The sequence below is a fragment of the Panthera tigris genome, chromosome A2 (assembly GCF_018350195.1).
Source record: "Panthera tigris isolate Pti1 chromosome A2, P.tigris_Pti1_mat1.1, whole genome shotgun sequence".
In the NCBI taxonomy this organism is placed as follows: domain Eukaryota; kingdom Metazoa; phylum Chordata; class Mammalia; order Carnivora; family Felidae; genus Panthera; species Panthera tigris.
The window spans coordinates 36,338,354-36,360,746 of record NC_056661.1 but is presented as its reverse complement, the minus strand read 5'-3'; the positions used below and the strand labels follow the sequence as shown (position 1 = coordinate 36,360,746).

The following is a 22,393-nucleotide window of genomic DNA, read 5'->3' as shown; positions in this document are numbered from 1 at the left end:
AATTGTGCACGGGAGGTGAACTTTCCGCAGTGGCCAGCGGGGTGCGCTGTGTGAACAGAGTACGCGACTGCCACAGCCGGGACAAGGTCGCGCTTGCCCTCAGGGGAATGGGGCTCAAAATGGTGAGCAAGTTCAACTGAACCGCCAATTCTCTAGCTTCTGTTTCCTGCTGAATTGAACTCCGTCCACACTCTAATGGCAGCAGAATTGATTCACGTGTACTCGATGTCCTCTCTGACCAATACTGCTTTTGCAAAGAAAGCGATGTGCTTGGGGAAGCGTGAGGAGAAAGTGACACTGATACATTGGCTAATTGTTAAGAAAGCATTATGGAAATACTGTAAATGAAAAATTGACTACTGAGGAGAGATGATAACACTGTGGAAAATAATAAGACAAGGAAATCTTGGAAAGCACTAGTTCATCAGCCACTTTCCTACTGTTCAAAGTCACAGTCTGGCCACAATGGCCAAGTTCTAAGGACCAAAAGGTGAAGTTTTTATTGACAGCCTCTATGATTTCTTATATTGTTTTTATTTGATTTGTGATTTAGAATCTCACATTCTTTTAGTCTTGCCTCTTGAAATCAGCTTCAGAAAGCAACCCAGTCACCTGAGCAAATTTCAAATTTATCTTTTTTTTTTCCAAAAGAGCTGTTTTTATTCCAAATATGAATTTCCACATTGGGACTTACAGTATTCAGCATATGTCTTACATCAATTACATTGTATTATAAAAATAATTCAGCTTCTGACATTTGGATAAAAGAAATATTGTATCTTGTTATATAATATTTATTCTTGATTATCAGTGAAATCAGGGTTTTTTTTCTTGTATTTACTGGCCATTTGTATCCCTTAGGAAGTTGCATATTCCCATCCTTCTTTTTCCATTGATTTGTTTTTTACATTAATAGATTAATGGGGCACCTGGGTGGCTCAGTTGGTTAAGCATCCAACTCTTGATTTCAGCTCAGGTCATGATCTCACAGTTTGTGGGACCAAGCCCTGCATCAGGCTCTGTGCTGACAATACGGAGCCTGCTTGGGATTCTCTCTTTCCCCCTCTCTCTCTGCCCCTCTTGTTTGTGCTCTCTTGCTCTTACTCTCAAAATAAATAAATAAAGTGAAAAAAAATTGATCAAGAAGGAAATCATTGATTTGGGGGTGACGGACCATAGTACAAACAGTGGGTCTTAATAATACAGTCCTGATCACAAAACAATTCCACAATATTGGAGAAGGTGAATTCTCAGCTTCTGCCTAAATTTTAGAGTTAAGTGTTGTGTCTTGACTTCTCTCTCCCACTTGGTGTCAGTCTGGAGCTCACAGATGGCTGTTTCCTCTTCTTCAGAAGAAGGTGTGTGCAGTCTTGGTGAGCCCTGTGGCAGGTGCAAAGTGCTTGGAGAGAGGGAGTCTTCCACATTCCATGCAGAGCCCCATAGAAGAGGTGGGTCGTGCTGCTTGGCCATCCTCCTTGAGAGAAGGCACCAGGGGCATTTGTCTGTGAAGGAGCACAGCTCAGCCTACGAAAGGGAGGTGCATAATTCCATCATCAGCCTGGGCAGTGATTGGATTATAATCATTTCTGTATCTTGCACTTGGGGCAAGTGTTGGTTGGGATGATGGTAGAATAAATTACCAGGGACTCCATCTGCCGAAATATCATTCAGGTAGTTGAGTGCTTTCACAGACAACAGTTTTGAGATTAAATTTAATGATATTTAGTTATGAAAACATTTGCGATATTCAAATTTGTGATATAATAACAAAGTGCTTATTAATGCGTTCAAAAGCAAGATCTGATGTACCATAATTTCAAACTAGTCAGGAGTGTATACAATATTTTGGGATGTAAGTAACCACATAATGCTATCGAAGACTTTCTCTGATTTCTACTGAGGCTGAGTGACGGGTTCTGCTAATATTTACGTAGTTTGTTACTCATATTCATAACTGAAGAAATGCTCCTTTTTTTTTATTTTTTTTTTATTTTTTTTTTAAAAAATTTTTTTTTTCAACATTTTTTATTTATTTTTGAGACAGAGAGAGACAGAGCATGAACGGGGGAGGGGCAGAGACAGAGGGAGACACAGAATCGGAAACACACTCCAGGCTCCGAGCCATCAGCCCAGAGCCTGACGCGGGGCTCGAACTCACGGACCGCGAGATCGTGACCTGGCTGAAGTCGGACGCTTAACCAACTGCGCCATCCAGGCGCCCCTGAAATGCTCCTTTTTAAGTAGACGTTAGTGAAAAAAAAAATTATAGATGTAATTTTTACACTTATCCAAGTTCCATTCTTGAATCCTGTAGAAGGATGCCCTGGGGATCAAGGACCCCTGACTGAAATCCCTTGGTCTCCAGGCCGGTGGGGGTTGGTGCTGGTCGGGACTGGTGCTGACTACACAGGGGTATGGAGGATGATAGAACTGTTCAGTCTTGGATATGATGGTAGTTAAAGTACTATTTATTTTTATCAAAAACGAGGAATGCCGCATATGAAAGTTAGAACTCAAAGAGAGAGAGAGGGAGGGAGAAAAGAAAGGAGGGAGGAAGATGGAGAAATGGAAAAGGAGAAAGAGTGGTTATGACTTGAATATTGCTGCTAATAGAAGCAGCCATTGTAAACTGTCCACAATTATCCAGTGCTTTCTTAAGAGGCAGTGTGGTGATAACGGTCAAGGAAAAGGACTCTGGAACGAACCTCCCCGAGTTTAAATCCTGGCTCTGCCAGTTATTTGCTGTGACCCAGGACAAGTTACATGACATCGCTCTCTCAGTTTTATCATCTTTAAAATGAAGACGGTAATAAGTCTGCCTACCTCATATGATTATTTGGGGGATTAAATGGGTTAATATATTTAAAGTTGCTTATTAGAATAGTGCCTGGCGTATATTAAGCACTATAATGTCATCTAATATTTAGAAATGCTTGAGGAAGAGGCCAAGGTCATAAAGAAGAGCTCAGTCAATGCCAGGGTTTACATCAGCAATCATAGAAAGACTGTTCAGTCAGGAGAAGTTAGTCATTAACAAAAAATGTCCATGTTTATGTGTTCAGAAGACACATCGGCTTACTTGTTAATATTCTTCTAAATGCATTTGCAACTTCTTTTTTTTTTTTTTTTTTGGCTCTGCCTGCACCTCACCTCTCAGATGTATCAACTCCTAACATCCTCTTCCTTTTCCAAATAACTTCCCTTGCTGGCCCACCTCACATGATGTGTTTCCAGAGGACAAAGCCAGTGCATTTTTTGCAACATTTGCAAATGAAAATCATACCCATAATAAAGGCTCCAGGTCTCCCATAAAACCCTGGTTGACTTAACAATGAATACTTAGGTTTAGGTTGTTAATTATGATTGATATTTAGTATCATTCAGATAGTCTCTAAAACTGTGTTGGATGTTTACAACATGGCAAAACGTTCACCTGCCAAGTCTCTTAACAGAATCCTGCTGGGATTTTAGTCTTGGGGTGTTTTACCACTAGGAGCATAGTTTGTGAGCTTTCAAATCATCTACAAGTGAAGAATTTATTGAAAATAGGTTTCTATGACATATACCCAGGCAACAGCCCATTTATCTGGAGAACCAGAAACTAGGGAATCATGGACACCTAAAATCATGAAATAACCCAAAAACTTCATTTGAAGTAGTTAAAACTGGGACACCTGAGTGGCTCAGCCGGTTAACATCCGACTTCAGCTCATGTCATGATGTCACAGTTGGTGGGTTCAAGCCCCACATCAGGCTCTGCGCTGACAGCTGAGTGCCTGGAACCTGCTTCGGATTCTGAGTCTCCCTCTCTCTGTGTCCTGTCCCCCTGCCCCCACCCTCCACACCTGTGCATTCTCTCTCTCTCTCTCTCTCTCAAAAATAAACAAACAAGCAAACAAACAAACATTAAAATAATAGTTTCAACCTTCTTCAGTAAGCCTTAAAGGCAATTTATAAGGAGAAAGAATGGGAGATCACCACAGCAACTTCTTTTTAACGTCAGTAAAAATATAGACAGCCAGTTCTTATTTTTTGTGGTAGTTAGGTTGTAGAAAGTTGCCTTGAGTACCAAATTAGCAAATGCTGAACCAGCTCCTAGGGGAAATATAGGGTTAGACTCTGATGAATCTCTGGTCACAACATCCTCATCAACCAATCAATACATAACCTTGTTTTATGTGTGTTTCTGTTTGAAGACACTTTATTTACTGTATATTGTGGCTCCATTAACATTGAACTCATAGCCAACAGAACTGGAGCTTATGCCTGAATGAAACTTATCCAATACACCCATTTTCTGAATAAGGCACATCGCAGTTTTCTTATGCTTAGGAACTCTCACCAGCATTTCAAGGCTATGCTTTGGGACCATTTAAAACAGCAAAGTCATGGGGCGCCTGGGTGGCTTAGTCGGCTAAGCGTCTGACTTCAGCTCAGGTCACGATCTCACAGTTCGTGGGTTCGAGCCCCGTGTCGGGCTCTGTGCTGACAGCTCAGAGCCTGGAGCCTGTTTCAGATTCTGTGTCTCCCTCTCTTTCTGACCCTCCCCCGTTCATGCTCTATCTCTCTCTGTCTCAAAAATAAATAAACGTTAAAAAAAATTTTTTTGAAACAGCAAAGTCACCAACAAAAAGCCCAAAAGTGCAAAAAACACGGTGCTAAAAAAGACCATGTAAAGGACACTGGTTTACGGTCTGTGCACTGAAACAAGAAGGCAGGGTGTCATCTTGTTTGACCTTAACTAAGGCCTCGCTCCAAGGGTGACTCACATTTTTTGCCCCTCCGTACATGTCTGAGAATGACTGCAAATGCAGCACAAGTTTGATCTTGGGGTGGCGAGTAAATTTTAGCAAGTAGACGAATTTGCAAATATGGAATGCATGAAGAACGAAGATCGATTCTATTCATAAGAAAAAGAACAAAAAAGAACCTATGTGGTCTGTTCCTCCATTCCCGAACAGCATCAGCTAAGTATAGAACGTACATTGGATAAATGCCCAGTGAATCATATGCCTGTGCCAGAGTGCAACCCTCCCTGGCTCGAAGCCCACCCATCTCTCCATCACAGAGCCTCCAGAACTTGGTTAGGGGTGAGCAGACTCCAGCCTGTGGGCCACATCCCGCATGCTGTTTTGGTATGGTCCCAAGCTAAGAAAGGGTTTTTTTTCTCTTTTACTAGGGAAGACCATTTCTTGGCCCTTGAAAATTATATGAAATTTAAATGTTGGTGTCCAGAGGTGACGTTGTATTGGAACATTGCCCACACCCATTTGTGTATGCACTGTCAATGACTGCTTTCATGTAATGAGCCAGTGGTATACCTCTGCCACAGAAACTGTGCGGTCCCCAAGGCTGAAAAGATTTCCTGTCTGGTTCTTTATAGAAAAGTTTAACGACCGGTGATCTAAAACAGTGCTAGTGGGGGGCGCCTGGGTGGCTCAGTCGGTTGAGTGGCCGACTTCGGCTCAGGCCATGATCTCGCGGTCCGTGAGTTCAAGCCCCGCGTCGGGCTCTGTGCTGACAGCTCAGAGCCCGGAGCCTGTTTCCGATTGTGTGTCTCCCTCTCTCTCTCTGACCCTCCCCCATTCATGCTCTGTCTCTCTCTGTCTCAAAAATAAATAAACTTAAAAAAATAAATAAATAAAACAGTGCTAGTGGTCACAACGTAGGGTCTTCCACAGGCAGCTAAAAGCTCTGTGTGGCAATAAAACTTTATCTAGTAGAGGAGGAGTAAGTTTTAGGCAACAGAAAAGAGGGTTTTCCCTTCCTCCGTCCCATGTCCTCCTTTTCAGACAAGGTTAGATTTCAAATCACTGTTAATGAAATGATTCAAGGATTTACCTGACATGTTGAAGCAAACTAGAAACTATCAGGCCGTTCCTGTGAACAAATCTGTTGAAACTGATTTAAATGTAAGTGACGGAAATTCATCAAGGAGAAGAAAAAATGATGACACCAATCTTTTTGTGTTAGAATTATGCACTGAAATTCCAGGATCTTTGTTTCCTGTCAATTAACAGAAAGTACAATTCATTTTATTTTGTCTTTAGTTGGAGTTTGCCTAGCTGAAAGTTGTCTTAGAGATCATTTAGACCCAGACAATGCAAGAGAATTTTCTGCATGGTTGGGCATGATCTATGTCTGTGTTATCCAATATGCTAGCTACTAACGCACATGGCTGTTGAGCATTTTAAATGTGGCTGGTATGACTGGGAAACGGAATTTTTAATTTTGGTTCAGTTTTAATTAAGCTGAAATAACCACATGCACCTTATAAACAGGTTGTATTCAGATTCAGTATCACAAACTGGCCAGCAAAATTACCTGAAGTTTGCCTTGAATAGGGTTTTTAAGGAGTTTGGATTTGTTGCCAACACTTAAAGATTAGGGGATTTTATATAAAGGCCTCAATTCTGACTTCTTAGGGGAAATTGATGTATCTGGAGACACCAAGGATGCCCTTTCTGGACAGGACGTGGGATCTCCAGTCCCCACTGCTCCCTGTTGTCTTATACTTAGCCTGCTACATCATTATCATTACCTTCTTGGTCTCTCTTGGCATATGAATGTGCAATTGCTCATCTGATTCAACCCCCAAGTTTTCATATGGGAAACTACAGCCCAGAGATAGTAAGTGCCTTACCCAAAGTCATTTGGTAATTAATGGTTGGACTCACCTCAGAACACAGGCCCCTGGGCAGTGCTCTCTGTACTCCGGGGCTCTGATTGAAATCTCTGGGTATGGATGTGCAGTGGCACAGGGGGTACCATGGGTGTGTCTGAGCTGCACTCACAACCTTCATCCTCCACTAGTTCCAGGCCATGGAGAGATTGGACATTGGGTGAGTGAGGTCTCTGCTTTCCTCCCATCTGGGCTGACTCAGTGAGAGTCACAATGGGCAGTGAGGGCGTGGAAGGGATACAGGGCTGAACTTTCCCTGGCCGTTTTCCTCTCCAACTTCCTGTCTCATTGTTTACCTTTGACATTTCCAAAGTTGTCGGTGAGGGTGCATCTGAGAACCCATTGTTGCCTCTTATCCTCCCTTGTTTCTCTGCAGTTCCTTTGCTGTTTTGGATCCACCTTTCTTTTTCCAAAGGGCTTTTGACTTACCTCTGAAGTCCTAGTCAATTAATTCTTGGGCCAAAATACTTAGTTGCACAAAAAAAGGTTTGAAATAGTCTTTCACAATGTGAGAGTTAAATTTTATTGGGTATTTCCCTATTCTCTTGTCCTGTTCAGGTCAGGACTAATTCAGAAAGAAGAGGTTTAGCTTAGTGACTTTGGGAACATACTTACCTGGATTTGAACATATTTACCTGCTTTGCCAGTTACCAGGTCCCTAACGTTCGGGGAAAATCCCTTAACCTCCTGGGCCTGAATTTCCTCAAATGTCAAAGTACCTACTTCATAGGGCTGTGGGTGAGGAATAAATCTGATAATGAATGTAAGGTAGAAAGCATGACACCTGTGACATAATGATTGCTCCATAGATGGAAAGGATGGGAGCATTCATTTTCACCATGTCACTTTCCATAGATTTTACATTCTTTCTCTAGAGAGGGATCCGCTGGGTTCATCAGGCCACATGCCTTCGGAAATCCCTCCCTAGGGTCACCTTGTTTATCAGCTCAGCAGATTGGGGCGGCTGGGTGGCTCCGTCGGTTAAGCGTCCGACTTCATCTCAGGTCATGATCTCACAGTTTGTGAGTTCGAACCCCGTGTCGGGCTCTGTGCTGACAGCTCGGAGCCTGGAGCCTGCTTTGGATTCTGTGTCTCCTTCCCTCTCTGCTCCTCCCCAACTTGTGCTCTGTCTCTCTCTGTCTCTCAAAAAATAAATAAATGTAAAAACAAAAAAATTTGTAAACTCAGCAGATCAACTACCTTGACTCATTTTAGCCCCAAGCATTTCTTCCCACAGCTCATTCTCCAAGTTCTGCTCCATGCACTCTGCGTGGAAATTTCCGTTTACTACTTGATTCCTGACTTAAAAAGCCCTCTTCCCACCTTTTTCCAGTGTGGAGCTGGCATTCAGATGCATCTGCCATGTTGCTTATGGGAGAATGGGCATCTGTGGTTCTTGACTGCCCAGTATCTAATCCTTCTTCTTCTCATAAGAGAACCCCACCCAACTGGCCTTCAGGCTCAAGGAAGGCTGGCTGCTCCCTCAGTCTTTTCTGGTGTGAAGTTCAGACATGTGACTCAGGTCTGGCCAGTCAGAGCCAGAGAAGAAGAACTGAATGACTCATGTTGGAATTATTAGGAAACAGAATCTCTTCCCACAGGAGTTGCTAAACTAGCTGTGTGTAAGTTTGGTCCTGCTAGTGGCCACCTCTGGCTCCACTGAGAAGCCAGAGGGAGATCAACACTGAGGAAACAGAACTGGGAGACCGAGAGGGACACGGCCCAGAGCTTCAGTGCCTGAAGGCAGATACCTTTGGTCTTTCCAGATGTGTGAGCCAATAAACTCCCCCACGTTCACCATTACTGGATTTATTTATTCATGTCTGCTTTGGTTGGAGTTGGAGTTCTATCTCTAACTACAAGAGTTCTGCTTAAACTCTGCCCTTTCTAAATTTCCCCCCAGTCCATCTCCCAGTGTATTTCCAATTACTGTGAATCCCATTTGCTGGCTCGGAAGGCCCTCTGGTTTGCAGCACGCATTTTTCCCCCAGGGTACTTTGCTCTCTGGACATTTGGGATGGTTGACTCTTTTCATTTGAGTTGTCTGCGATTATCCATTCTCTACCTCAGATAGAGATAGTAAACACTTGCAATCAAGCGTATTAGTTTTCTGTCTCTACATGACAAATTACCACAAAGCTGGTGGCTGAAACAACACATACTTCTTATCTCACAGTTTCTGTGGCTGAGGAGTGTGGGCACAGCTTCACTGCGTCCGCTACCCAGGTTGATATTTAAGGTCTTGGCCGGGACTGTGATCTTGTCTGAAATTCAGGGTCTCTTCCAAAATCACTGAGTGTTGGCAGAACTCAGCTCCTGGAGGACATCTGCAGTTCCTTGTCATGTGCCGCCATCACCAAGATGGCAGTGTGTTTCTTCAAAGACAGCAGAAAATCATTTTTCCTTCCAATTTGCTAATAAGATGGAATAATAACGGGAGTGACAGCCCATCACCTTTGGTACCTAAGGTAACCTAATCAAGGGAGTGACAGCCCATCATCTTCTCCATATTCTCTCAGCTAAAAGCAAGTTTAAAGGTCCTAGCTACATTTAAGGGAAGGAGATTACATAGGCCGTAACGCCAGGGTGTGCAAATCATGGGAGCCATGTTAGAATTGTAGCTACCACACCACGTTTACCTCCCACCAAATGATCTAAACCCAGTTGAGAGCAGTAAGATATAGTGATGAGTAAAGTTGTTCTGCATACATGTAGATTTTCAGTAAATTAGTTATAATGTATGTGTGCGTGTATTTTAGGGTTGAAACAGATGGCTTCAGTAGGCTCAATAGTGCCCCCTAAAGATATCAGGTCTTCATCCCTAGAATCTGTGAATGTAACCTTATATGGCAAAGACTTGGCAGATGTGATTAAGGTTCTTGAGCTGGGGGGATTATCCTAGATTATCTGGGTGGGCTCTCCATGCCTTCACAGGTGTCGTTACAAAAGAGAGGCAGCAGGAAGTGAAAGAGACACACAGAAGAGAAAGCAATGTGAAGACAGAGGTGGAGGTTAGAGTGACGTGGCCACAAGTCAAGACATGCTGGCAGGCACCAGGAGCTGGAAGATGCCAGAATGGATTCTATCCTAGAGTCTCTGCAGGGAGTGTGGCCCTGCTGATGCTTGATTTCAGCTGAGAGAAACTGAATTTGAACTTCTGACTTCCTGGACCTTAAGAGAAGAAAAGGTTGATGTGTTAAGCTGCTCATTCTGTGGTAATTTTTTTTTTATTATTTTAATGTTTATTTATTATTGAGAGACAGAGAGAGACAGAGCATGAGCAGGGGAGGGGCAGAGAAAGGAGGAGACACAGAATCCGAAGCAGCCTCCAGGCTCCGAGCTGTCAGCACAGAGCCCGACACGGGGCTCAAACTCACAAACTGCGAGATTATGACCTGAGCCGAAGTCAGATGCTTAACCGACTGACCCACCCAGGCACCCCCATTCTGTGGTAATTTGTTACCACAGCCACAGGAAATGAACATAATGAACTTAGGCCATACTGACTAAGAGTCAGGTTTGCATTTGAGGCGTTGGAGCCTATAGACAATTTAGCCAGATTTTAACCTAACTTTTAAAGTAATATTGTTTCCCATCAAGGTCCTTAGAGCACCTGTTTTGTATCTTTTGGGGTGCTTTAGAAATGGGTTACTCAGAGGTGCCTGGGTGGCTCATTCAGTTAAGCGTCTGACTCTTGATTTTGGCTCAGGTCATGGTTTCACAGTTTGTGAGATCGAGCCCCAAGATCAGCCCCACTGACAGTGCAGAGCCTGCTTGGAATTCTGTGTCTCCCTCTCTCTCTGACTCTCCCCCACTTGCACTCTCTCTCTCTCTCTCTCTCTCAAAATAAATAAACCTAAAGTTAAAAAAGATAAAAAAGAAAGCAGGTGTACTTTAAAAAAGAGAGAGAAAGAAAGAAAATAAATGGGTTACTCAGGACCACCTGTTAAACAGTGTCAGTTATTAAGGGCATACCACAAATTCAGCCTCAAGCTACTTGGTGCTACTTGGTGGTCAAAGCAAAAAGTGGTCCCCCGATCTAAAACTTTTCATATTGAATCTTCCTAGCTTTCTGATCTTTCTTTATTACTTTATTCAGCGAGGGAGTATAATTTTCTCCTTGGGTAGCTGATTAATTCCACAGGTACTACCATCTTTTATCTGGTCTTTAATATGTCAACCAGATACCTTGAGTGTTTCTTCATTCAGCAAACATTTCTGGAGTCCCTGCAATGTACCATGAGGGATGGAGATACAATAGAGACCAAAAATTCACAGTGTTTCCTCTTCTCAAAAACCACAGCCCCATGGAAATGACATAAATTAAATAATCCCGTGAATACATGTGTAATTGCAGACTTCAGTAAGCCCGAAGAAAAGAAACACATTTCGAGGAGGTTATTCGGCATAAGCATCTTGCCTAGTCTGGGAGAATCATGGATGATTTTCTCCTGGATGTGACTTTTCAGTTGGAAGCTGAAAGTAAGTGGGAATCACAGGAGAAGGGGAAGAGACCAAGGTTCCATATGGAGGCAACAACGTACGATGGCCATGTGGCCAGAATGCATGGCATGTTTGAAGACTGATTGGGAAGTGGGGAAGGGGAGCAAGGTGGGACTGAAGAGATGGGCAGAGTCTGACCATGGACACACAGAAGACTCCTGAAGGAAGACCAAGCACATACAGTTAAAATGAAAACTGGGGGCATAAATCTGTTCCCCAATCTACCACATCATGTGACCGTACTTCCCTTTGGAAGCAGTGGCCCAGCCTCAAGAAGCTATTATAGGGCTTTCTCTATGTCCACTTGAGTGAGTCACTCGTATCATTGCCTGTTCACAAAATACACATGTCTAATATTCCTTTCTTCTCCCTGGGCAGTGGTCAAGGCCTCAACAAGCTGGGAGCTGTGGATCTCAGCCTCAGTAGTAGGGAAGATTAGAAAGAGAGGTCCCAGTGCAAATCCTTGGAGGACAAAACAGCTGCCTGCAGAAAGCCAGTTGGGTCTACTTCCTGGGCACACCCTCTGCCTCAGGTGAATACTTGTGATGGTATTGAAACGCAGGCCCTTGAGATGTGCTACACGTCAAACCAATTTAATGGCAGTGTTAACCTGCAGCAACAAACAGTGTCTATTGATTCAACCCTGTTGGAGATCTAAGATTACCATTGACTTTTTCTGCCCATGGACCACTAGACTTTCATTGAAGTAACATCTTCTAATTAAAAGGGAAGCATTTTTTTTTCCTTGCTCAAAAGCAGAACCATTTATTTTCTAAGATAAATTCTCAGCCACATACTGTAAATTCGTTGGGGGGGGGGTGGGGCATGCTTCAAGTGTAGAATGGTTTTTGCTTCTCGTCTGCCCCATGGGCAGCTTTATTCTAGTGTTTATCTCTCTGTTGTTAAAGCAGTGTATTATTTCTTCCTGACTGAGGTCTTTTGAGGAGAGTATTGTGTATTTTATACAAGACGAGGTCCTGTTCTATTCAGATATGCATCTATTCCCTGTAACCACTTTTCTCCTTTGGATTCCCTCTCTATGTGAATGAAATATTGCTGTGGGATAATTTCTTGTCTCCCTGTAGACATAGGAGCATACATGTCATGAGAAACAGTTGAAACTATTCCATATGTATGCCTCTTCCGCAGGCCAATGTCAACCTTATTGAAAAGAAACGAATCCGGTGTAATGAAAATCCCAACCATATAGGCAGAGTCAAGAAATTCCAGAAGGTTTCAAGTCCCCAAGGAAGGAGAATGGCCTTGGTAGAAACACTTAGGAGAAATCAAGCAAACAAATTTTTCTGCTCTTTGTTTCCTTTACATCCCTGAGAAATAACTGAGAAGAGTCGGCACTGTTTTCTTCTTGTTGTCCTTTTCCTCTGCAATTCACAGCATATGAGATGCAGGGTTTTATTATCTTCATTCTGCTGCATCTCAAAGTGCTGCCCGTCTTTGGGATGCATGGTGAATTCATCACGTTCCCTGGAGATTACTGAGGCAATCAAATCAAATGCGAAAGCTAGTGAAAGAGAAGACGAGGGGAAATCTTGATATTCCAAGCATCTTACATATTCGTCTCTGCCTTAAAGCTGCTGTTAGGATTGGATGACATTTGGGGAAGCCTGGATATGAAGTGGGGTTATGGTGATTTGTGACTGTGTGCAGGTGAGTTTTGAGAGGGCAGGATGGTGGGAAAATATCTGAGAAGAGTCGGTGGGAGAACATGAGATGCTAACTGCCTTCAGGCCGACAGTAGGTGAGGGAAGGTCTGAGGTGACGCCGAAAGATCTGATTCTAACATCAGACTGCCACAGGTCAAATCCAGGTAGTACCTCCTGGCTGAGTCCAGGCTAGCTGAGTGATCTTGAGTATGTCACTTTGCTTCTCTGTGCCTCAGTTTCATTTACTGTTAAATGGAGATAATCAGGGTAATGTCTCCATTACAGAGTAGTTGGGAAATTAAATGAATTTATTGTACAGGTAAGTGCTTGGCTCATTAGTGCCCAATAAATATACTAGCTGTTGTTTTTATTGATATTATTGACCAGTTTCGTATGTTGATCTAGTTGGGTATCTCTAACCAGTCACTCAACAAACTTGACTCTTGTGCCCATTATATGCCAGGGACTGAGCTAGGTGTTAAGAATGTAATGAACCATTATCATAGATGACAGGAATTACTGTAATGGAGATATGAGTATGCTACTGTAGTGGATCCAGAGAGGAGACAGGTTAACTCTGAGACTCACCTGTACTATAGAGAACCCCAGAGAAAGTTTTAGTGCCCAGAACGTATGAAGTTTCCCACTGAACTTGGAAGGTCTGGGAAGAATATGGAGTTTGTTATTGGCATTCACTCAAGTATACTCTGGCTTCCCTCCAACCCCGCCAGCACCCCAGTCCCCCCTTGCTCCAGGGCTCTCATCCCAGCCCCTTCTGTGCAAGGTCCCAAGTGGAGCATTTGATACAAAATCACGCTTTCCTGCAGTACAACGTGGATGATTGGAAAGACTCATTTCAAGTTCTAAACCTCAGATACCTTGAGTAAATTCATGGTTGGGAAGGTAGGAATGCCTGATAAGCTCACATTACAGCCTTTTGTGCTTTAGACTGAAACTCGGCCATGTGGGTTTCCCTTCAGCTTCAGCAGGGAAGAATGTTCAACAAGGGGCTCTCTTCTCTTGCTTTCTTCAGGCCACCCACCCTCATCTCTTCCCCTCCCACATCTACCCATGTTCACTCTCCTGTGCGCCCCCAACTTTTTGAGTTATCCAAAGAAGGAGAAGGAAAAGGAGAGGGAGAGGGAGAGAGAGAGGGAGAGAAAGAAAGAAAGAAAGAAAGAGAAAGAAAGAAAGAAAGAAAGAAAGAAAGAAAGAAAGAAAGAGGAAAAAATAAAGAGGAAGAAAGAAAGAAAGAAAGAAAGAAAGAAAGAAAGAGAAAGAAAGAAAGAAAGAAAGTCAAAATAAAATCAGCTTTCTGAAAGCTGGACAATCTACATATAGTCTAACTCCAAAGACAAGCTCTTCTAGGTGTCCTTTTCCTATGACATCAGTGGCCTCAGTTTATCTTCTTTTTGTTATAATTCAAAAGATGTTTTGAATCTGCATTTCAACCCAGTGAGGCAGTTAAGCCTGGGTTTTGAAACATGGCTCCATCAGTCACTGGCTGAAAAACCTTACATCATTTTCTTAACCCTCCTCCATCTCCTCTGAAAAAATGGGGTTAATAATAAAAGTACTCACTTCGCAGAGTTGTTGAGCACATGAATAAGTTAACAGATGAAAAGTGCCCAAAGTAGTGCTTGGCACGTAGTAAGCACGCAATAAATGTTAACCATTATTATTGTCATCTAGAGAGAAGTGAGATTTCTAGCTAGATCAGCAAGTGGAGAATATTCCTGCTTTATTTCTCAGCAATCAGCCACTTGTTTCTGCAACTCGACTTAAAGACAAATTTAAAAATCACTTAGTCAGGGATTTGTTTGGATTTGATATAGATGATTGTTCAAAAGCATGATCCTTGGAAATCTTCCACTTTACAGAGAGTATGTTGAAACTAGGACTTGAAGCTAGTCTGTCATTAACTGGAATTTCAGTGTGAATTGTATTATAGCCACATCCCCAGGTGGTTGTTCAGGATGTTATAAATTACTCACTACTTTAGTTGTGATGGACTTCTTCAAAGTTCCCCTAGAAAGGAGTGGAAAGTCAGCTTTGGAACTGGAGACTTTGTTCAGGCAAATGTTTTTATGAAGTCAGTGAGACAGAACAGTTTCTAATTCCTCATGCTTGTGACAAAGATATTTACCCTGTTGAGGGACGGAGCCCTGAATGATTCATATCCTGTGGGATGAAAAATAGAATTCAGAAATTCAGTGCTGTCAGCCCCTCCCTCCCTATCCTAGGTCTGAATGGTGTTGGTCAGGCACATTTATAATCACCTAAGCATACCTCACTTCAGACTGAGGTGGAACAGCCAATTGTCCTTTTTGTGAGTTGAGTCATATATGTAACAAGAATTTAAAGGAGTCATAAGTTAAATCTCTTCGAGTCTAAAGAAGCAACTGAGGGGGCGCCTGGGTGGCTCAGTCGGTTAAGCGTCCGACTTCAGCCAGGTCACGATCTCGCGGTCCGTGAGTTCGAGCCCCGCGTCAGGCTCTGGGCTGATGGCTCGGAGCCTGGAGCCTGTTTCCGATTCTGTGTCTCCGTCTCTCTCTGCCCCTCCCCCGTTCATGCTCTGTCTCTCTCTGTCCCCAAAATAAATTAAAAACGTTGAAAAAAAAATTAAAAAAAAAAAAAAAGCAACTGAACACACAGGCATAGGTGGTACAATGGTGATTTACCATTGAAATACCATGCAGAAGGTACCTGGGTGGCTTAGTCGGTTAAGCATCTGACTCTTGGTTTCAGCTCAGGTCATGATTTCGTGGCTTGTACTCTGCGTGCACAGCTCAGAGCCTGCTTGGGATTCTCTCCCTCTCTCTGTCCCTCCCCCACTCACACTGTCTCTCTCTCTCAAATCAATAAAATTAAAACATAAATACACATATACATACATACATATCAAACATAAAATTGGGAGGGTCTGTGTAGAAACCTAGATAACTTGTCTGGTGTGCTCTGTTGAACATGCAGAGTTCTGGCATCCTGGAGCCATTGTTAACACTTGTCAACATTTGGGGCCGAGGGGCTGTGCCTGCTTTCAAAGGAGCATGCCATCTCTTTTGACGCAGGAAACCATGGCCCTCCAGACTCATGAGTTGCACGGGGCTGACCCTCTAGGATCTGCCGCCCCCATTCCATTAGGCCAGGTACAGATTTCCAAACATTAGATTGTAACGTTTTCTATCACAATAAAACTACCATTGTTTTTTTTCTTTCTTCCACAGCTGCTAGCTTATTGACTCTTATTAAAAGACACTGCCGTGGGGGCACCTGGGTAGCTCAGCCGGTTAAGTGTCCAACTCATTTTCTGCTCAGGTCGTGATCTCCCGGTTCATGAGTTCAAGCCCTGCGCTAGGCAGGAGGAGCCTGCTTGGGATTCTGTCTCTGCCTTTCTCTCTCTCTCTCTCTCTCTCTCTCTCTCTGTCAAAATAAATAAATAAACATTAAAAAATAAAAGTCACTGCTGTGGCCTCTGGGTAAATCATCATGTCATTTTCCTTCTCAGTGGCCTCTCCTGGGTCATATCTACTTCCCGTCTTCAGAAGACATCGTTGTGACAGTTCACCCTGAGGGGGAGTACTCTTCCAGAAACACTTGTACACACACCGTATATGCTCCCACATGAACTCACTCGCACACACGTGTGCACACTTCACCCACACCCTCACACTTTTCACTCCTTTGCCCAGGAATACCAGTAGAATGCTCAGACTTATGGGCATTTCAGAGCTGATATCAGCTTGAACCCTGATGTTGGTCAGGCTTGGCTGATGGCAGATCATTCCAAAAAGGATGTCAGGACTGAGAGGAACAGTCAGGAGCACTAACTGGGCTCAGAGAGGAAGGTGGGAAGCTGTCAACGTTCCACTTTATCCCTTTGTCCTTTTACTGAACAGCCTGAGGGCAGCAAGCCAGGGTCTGCTCTGTGTACTAGGAAACTGCATTTGTTATCAGGAAATGGGGTACATTTGAGGAAAGGGTGGAGTTTTGCTGGCATTGCAGGAGGGCCTGGGGGTCCTGGAGTGAGAACCCTTTTGAGCAACAGAAACCCCAGTTTGAACTGTCTTAAACAATAAGGGGTGTTTATTGGCTCATGTAACTGAGAAATCCAAAGAGTTCTAATTTCAGGTGAGGTTTGATCAAGAGACTGACGCAGTTCCTTGAATTCTCCCTGTGCTGCCCTCTCCACGTGTGGGCATTATTGTCACATTTTCTTCCTTTACAGTGGCCAAGACTGGCTGTGGCAGTTTAGTCCTCACGTGTGCTCCTTCCATGTACTGAGAATTGAGGGCAACTTTATCCCAGAATTCTAAGCAGTATTCCAGAGACTCTAATGAGCTATGTCCACAGTCCACTCCCCTACTAATCAGTTTATGCCAGTTAGGTTTGCCCCTGAGGGTGAATTGGGGTCAACACATGGGTTGTGTGAGGGTGAATAATGTATAAAATTGGAATTATCACACCAAGAAGAAAAATGGATGCTAGTCACCACTCCACCATCGGGCCAACCCCCTGGCAGAAGTCTCCTGCCTTATTGAGACCGATGGATAACACACTAATACCCCTCCTCCCTGGTGATCGTAACATTTCTGTGGTAGACATAGGGAAATGGAGCCCTGCCTAAGATCTCCCTGGTTTATTGGTTTCCCGTTTTACGAATTTTTTTCCAAAATCTCTCCACAGCCCAGTAGATTTGCCTGTCCACCTTAAGGAGAGAAGTTCAGGCATCTAGCTCCTGGGTAATGACTAAGCCAGAAGTTGCTAGTAACCTACACCTTTTTCCTTTTGTGGCATCTTATTTGCAAAGAAGTGATGAACCAAGTGACAGTCAATGTCCTGCTAAGACAGTTTGAGTGGTGGAGAAATAGACACTGCTTTATTGAAAATTCACTAGGGGCCAGAGACTGTCACTATAGACGCCGTATATATGTTCCTCATTAACAACATTGGGAAGGAGGTGCTTTCTCTGTTTTACAGACGACAAAGCAGAGCCTTAAAGGGGTAACATAATTCCTCCAAGGCCTTAGAGCAGACAGAGCAGAGCTGGGATTTTACCCCAGCTTGGGTAGAATCCGACTTCAAACCTGCGCTTCTTACCTCCCTCTTTTTCTGCAGGAACACACTCTGAGCATTGTCCTCAGCTTGAATTTGGGAGCGAGCGCTCCAATCTTTACCTCCCTATGTGAAATTCTCCCCAACTACAGCCACCCTCACCCTGAGAGTGGCCCCGACCCTCTGCCAAAACCCATGTGGTGTCTCCATATCATGATGGCCTCCATCTCAGGGTTGCTGGTGTTGTCTACTGCCCTACCCACACCTACCCTGTCCATCCCATGCGGCGAGCCCTGACTCCTCTCGGATTTCATTTCCTTATTTTACAGCACTTTCCGTTCAAAATGTGTATGCCCCAAGTCAGCCTCCACCACACCCCTGCCGTCTATTAGCTAATATGTTCCCCAAGGCTGGTGGGTTGTTTTATTAAGTGTTCCATGGAGACAGGTTTAATTTCCAACAAGGGCCTTCTGGAGGAAGTGTCTTGCTCACCACTCGGAACCTCAGATTACAAGGTGGTGCCTTTGAGGGCTTTTGGCTCTTGCACAACAGAGGGAGGGGTTTTTGTTTGCACGTGGGGGTGGGAGGAGGGCATGTTTGCATTACTATTAATTGAAAGGCATGTTTCATGTGTCAGAAATGCAGAGTTCTCCATGACTTCAAGGGGAACTGTTCAGGTTTGCTCCTGAATTCCTTTTCAGACACAGATTTCCTCCTGATTGCACCTCCCCGTTTCATCTGTGCCTTCTCTCCTACCCATAATCTTGATCAGGGGTCAGCAGGCTGTGACCAGTTTCTGTAAATGAAGTTTTGTTGGCATGCAGCCATGCCCATTGGAGTCTGTGTTGTGTCTGGCACTTTTCCACTATGAAGGCAGAGTTGAGTAGTCACAACTGAGACCCATTTGTCCCACAAAAGCTAAAATACTTACTATCTGGCCCTTTACAAAAAAAAAAATATATATATATGCTGCCCCTGATCTAGGTCATTAAGCTCCATAGAGAGTCGTGCCCAACCCCCTAACTCTCTTTCCCCTCACAATACCAAGAATAAAAAACTCACATGGCCTGGGCTCCAACAGGAAAAAAAAAAAATCAAATGCCTGATGTTTGGAAAGGAAAAACGCAATCTCATGCTCAATCCAATCTCAAAAAAAAAAAAAAAAAAAGTGAATGACACTTTTGTTGCCACTCCCTATTTCTAGGCCCTATCCATTGACCACTGTGGGGATGTACCCCACAGGCCATATTTGCTGCCACAAAACAAACTGAAATGGCTTACTAGGAGGAGGTGATAGGTAAATTGCAAATGACGAGGTGTTATCACTTAGCAGTTTCTTGCTTCTTTTTTCCTCCAGAAGTTGGAGAAGAGGACAGGAAGGAAAGTGCATATTTTACAAAGGAAATGAGGCAAGCCTATTTAAAGGGGAAGTTGGCAGGGGAAATATGCTCCTTCCTTGCTGGAGAGCATCTGAGCCTGTAGAAGTGATAACCATTGACTGGAAGGATCCAGACACTGAGATGCTTTGGTTTGAGCTTGGCACCATTGGCGTCTTTGCAGCAAAGTTGTAGGCACCTCTGTGGCGTGTCGGCTGGAATCCAGTGCAGGTTTTTCCAAGGGCCTTTGTTCATCGAAACTGGAGCTTTGTAAGTTTTAAATGAGTGAGAGGGTGAACATGCCTTTGACCATTTAGAAACCTTAAGCCAACTTTGGCAAGAGGTTTTAGCATTTGACACCTTGTGTCTTTTTATGTGGGACTTATGGAAAGGAAAGTGCCCTCCCAGATGGTGGTGAGGGCCTTTTTAATAACATTTTAAGCTTTTAGATTTATGGGATCCCAATAAAATTAAGAATGTGGTGTTACTGATATTCTGTGGGTGAAAAAATAAAATAAAAAGCAACGCATCCATTCCTGGAACAGATGGAAGAATTTATTGGGACACCTGGGTGGTTCAGTCAGTTGAGCGTCTGACTTCGGCTCAGGTCATGATCTCACAGTCCATGGGTTCAAGCCCCGTGTCGGGCTCTGTACTGACAACTTGGAGACTGGAGCCTGCTTTGATTCTGTGTCTCCCTCTCTGTCTCTGCCCCACTCCTGCTTGCACTCTGTCTCTCTCTGTCTCTCAAAAATGAATAAACATTAAACAAAATTTTTAAAAAAGGATTTATTAAGTATTATACCCAAGATGTCCTAAAACCAAATCATTGAAAATTCAAAAGAATGTTATTTGAAACCACATAAATATAAATACCTTTACTATTAATATTGTGCATACTGTTTCACTAGGAGAGGCCAAGTTAAATTTAAATTTCAGTTGGATGGGCTGCCATGAAATTAGAAGGCCCTTTCTGCTGACCAGAAAACATGTCACCTTGGATTATTTAATTTCTGGCACAAATGAAGAAAAGACTAGAAAATAATGGTATCAGAGTAAGCCAGACACTATCGTGTGTTCCAAAAAAAAGCACACTATGGTTTAGCAGTGGTTCTGCCTTAGCTTTGGATGTTGGTTTTCCTCAAAGGCAAGAGGGAACATGAGCTGTTTCTGCTGCCCAGCATCCATTTGCCTCCTTCTTCTGGTAACAGGAACTTCCTTCATTGAAGGAAATGATCTTTCCACACTCTGACCAATTGTCCTGTAGGGGGCTGCCAGTCATGCTACCCCACCCTCCTGGACCCTGGAATGACTCCTGCTTCCTGATTGGCTGAGCCAATCACTATGCACACCACCACCCCCTCTACCCCAGCCACAGGTCTTATGATAGTTAATCAACATGGTATCCCATGATTTAACCTACTGGGGCTGGCAGGGAAGAGCTGGCTCATTAGTAGGTTGGAAGGACATTCACCTGGAGCTTTCATTGTGGTTTTTTTATACCCTGTTGAGATAGCACACCCTAGAGAATGAACGGACCATACAAAGGAAGTGGTGTCAAAGGCAAGAAGAAAGAAATAGTTCTTGGCGTCCTCAAGGCCCATTTGACCCTTCCTGTCCCCCTATTTGGGGAAGTTAAGAGAGCCACAGGTCAGATTCAGCAACTGGAGACAGGTAGACATTAGGGTACCCCAGACATCCAGACAATACCAGTACAGTTCCTGTTTTGCTTAAATTAGTTAAATTTATGTTTCTAACATTCGGAAGCAAAAAGTTTTGTCAAATAAAGACATTGCAATCTCTGTGTAACTGGCACCCCACATTTCTCTCCTAGGCTGCTAGACTACATTTCTAACCCCTTTCATTCCTGTCTGCTTCAGCAAGCTTTCTTTGGCTGCCTGTTAATGTGCCACCACTGAGATAGCACTGGTCCCTGCTGATATACATGGATATAACAAGACCTCTTGCACCCTTTATCCATTCCTATGGAGTTTTGAGTTCTGAACCAACCAACTCACCTTTCTCCATGCCTTGTCCTCCTTTCTTGGTATCCCCATTCCCAAGTGCTCGTGTGAACTTGACTTCTAATCTTTCTTGACCCACTGTGGTTGTGCCCAACTCCACTCAGTACCAAGTGCTAAACTCACTATTCTACCTTTACTGTTGGTCTCTGGGTACCCCAATGTCTGTCTCCAGTCTCTGAATCTAACCTGTCACTATCTTCACTGCTTTATGCCTCAGTTTCACTATCTGTAAAACTGAGATATTAATAAAATCTATTTCATAGATCCTGGTGAGGATCAAAGGCTTAATGAGTGCTTTATATATAACAAATCAATACATTTTTAAAAATGTTTTAATGTTTATTATTTATTTGAGAGAGAGAGCACGTGTGCATGCATGAGTGGGGGAGGGGCAGAGAAAGAGAGAGACAGAGACAAAGACAGGGACAGAGACGGAGACAGAATCCAAAGCAGCCTTCAGGCTTCAGAGCCCGATGCAGGCCTCCAACTTATGAACCATGAGATCATGCTCTGAGCCAAAGTCAGATAGTTAACCGACTGAGCCACCCACACACCCCAAGAAATCAATGCATTGTAACTCAAGTTACATCTGATATTTCTAACTTTAATAAACAAGTTTAAATGTAGAGTCACACTTTTTTCATACTTAGTATTAATGAAAATGATATGATGAATATGATTAGGTTAGAAAACCTATAACTTTTTAGTTTTTCAGAGTTCTATTATTGAACAGAAATCTCAGGGAGATTTTCACAGATTTTCTTTTTGACTTTTCTTTAAGAGAACCCAGGAGAAAATATCCTTAGGAAAAGACTGGTCTCTGATTTTAAGTAGAATTAAAATGTGCAAAGAGAGACCAGTGTGTGTGTGTGTGTGTGTGTGTGTGTGTGTGTGTGTGCATTTGCATGCACACACACAGGTGTGGAATAGAGAGAGAACTATACTATATTTCATAACTAGAGTACCTTGAATTTGTAAAATTCTACCATGTCCTTAAGCCTCTTTTATTTTCAAGCTGATTGCATTTGATGCATATTGAAGGTTTCCACACTTCAAAACCTGTCCAGCCTGTTTTTCCTCCCTGTGAAG

At 43.3% G+C, this 22,393-nt stretch overlaps 1 protein-coding gene and 1 long non-coding RNA gene across 5 annotated transcripts in view; one reads left to right on the top strand and one right to left on the bottom strand.

Annotated features, from left to right (window-relative positions):
* Positions 1–22,393, top strand: part of FRMD4B (FERM domain containing 4B) — a 322,570-nt gene that overhangs the window by 114,843 nt on the left and 185,334 nt on the right. The window lies entirely within an intron of this gene.
* Positions 1,181–6,858, bottom strand: LOC122236706. The gene is made up of 3 exons (XR_006214910.1): positions 6,678–6,858; positions 5,842–6,006; positions 1,181–1,524 (listed from the first exon to the last, which is right to left on the bottom strand). It is a non-coding gene; the product is annotated as an uncharacterized LOC122236706 (long non-coding RNA).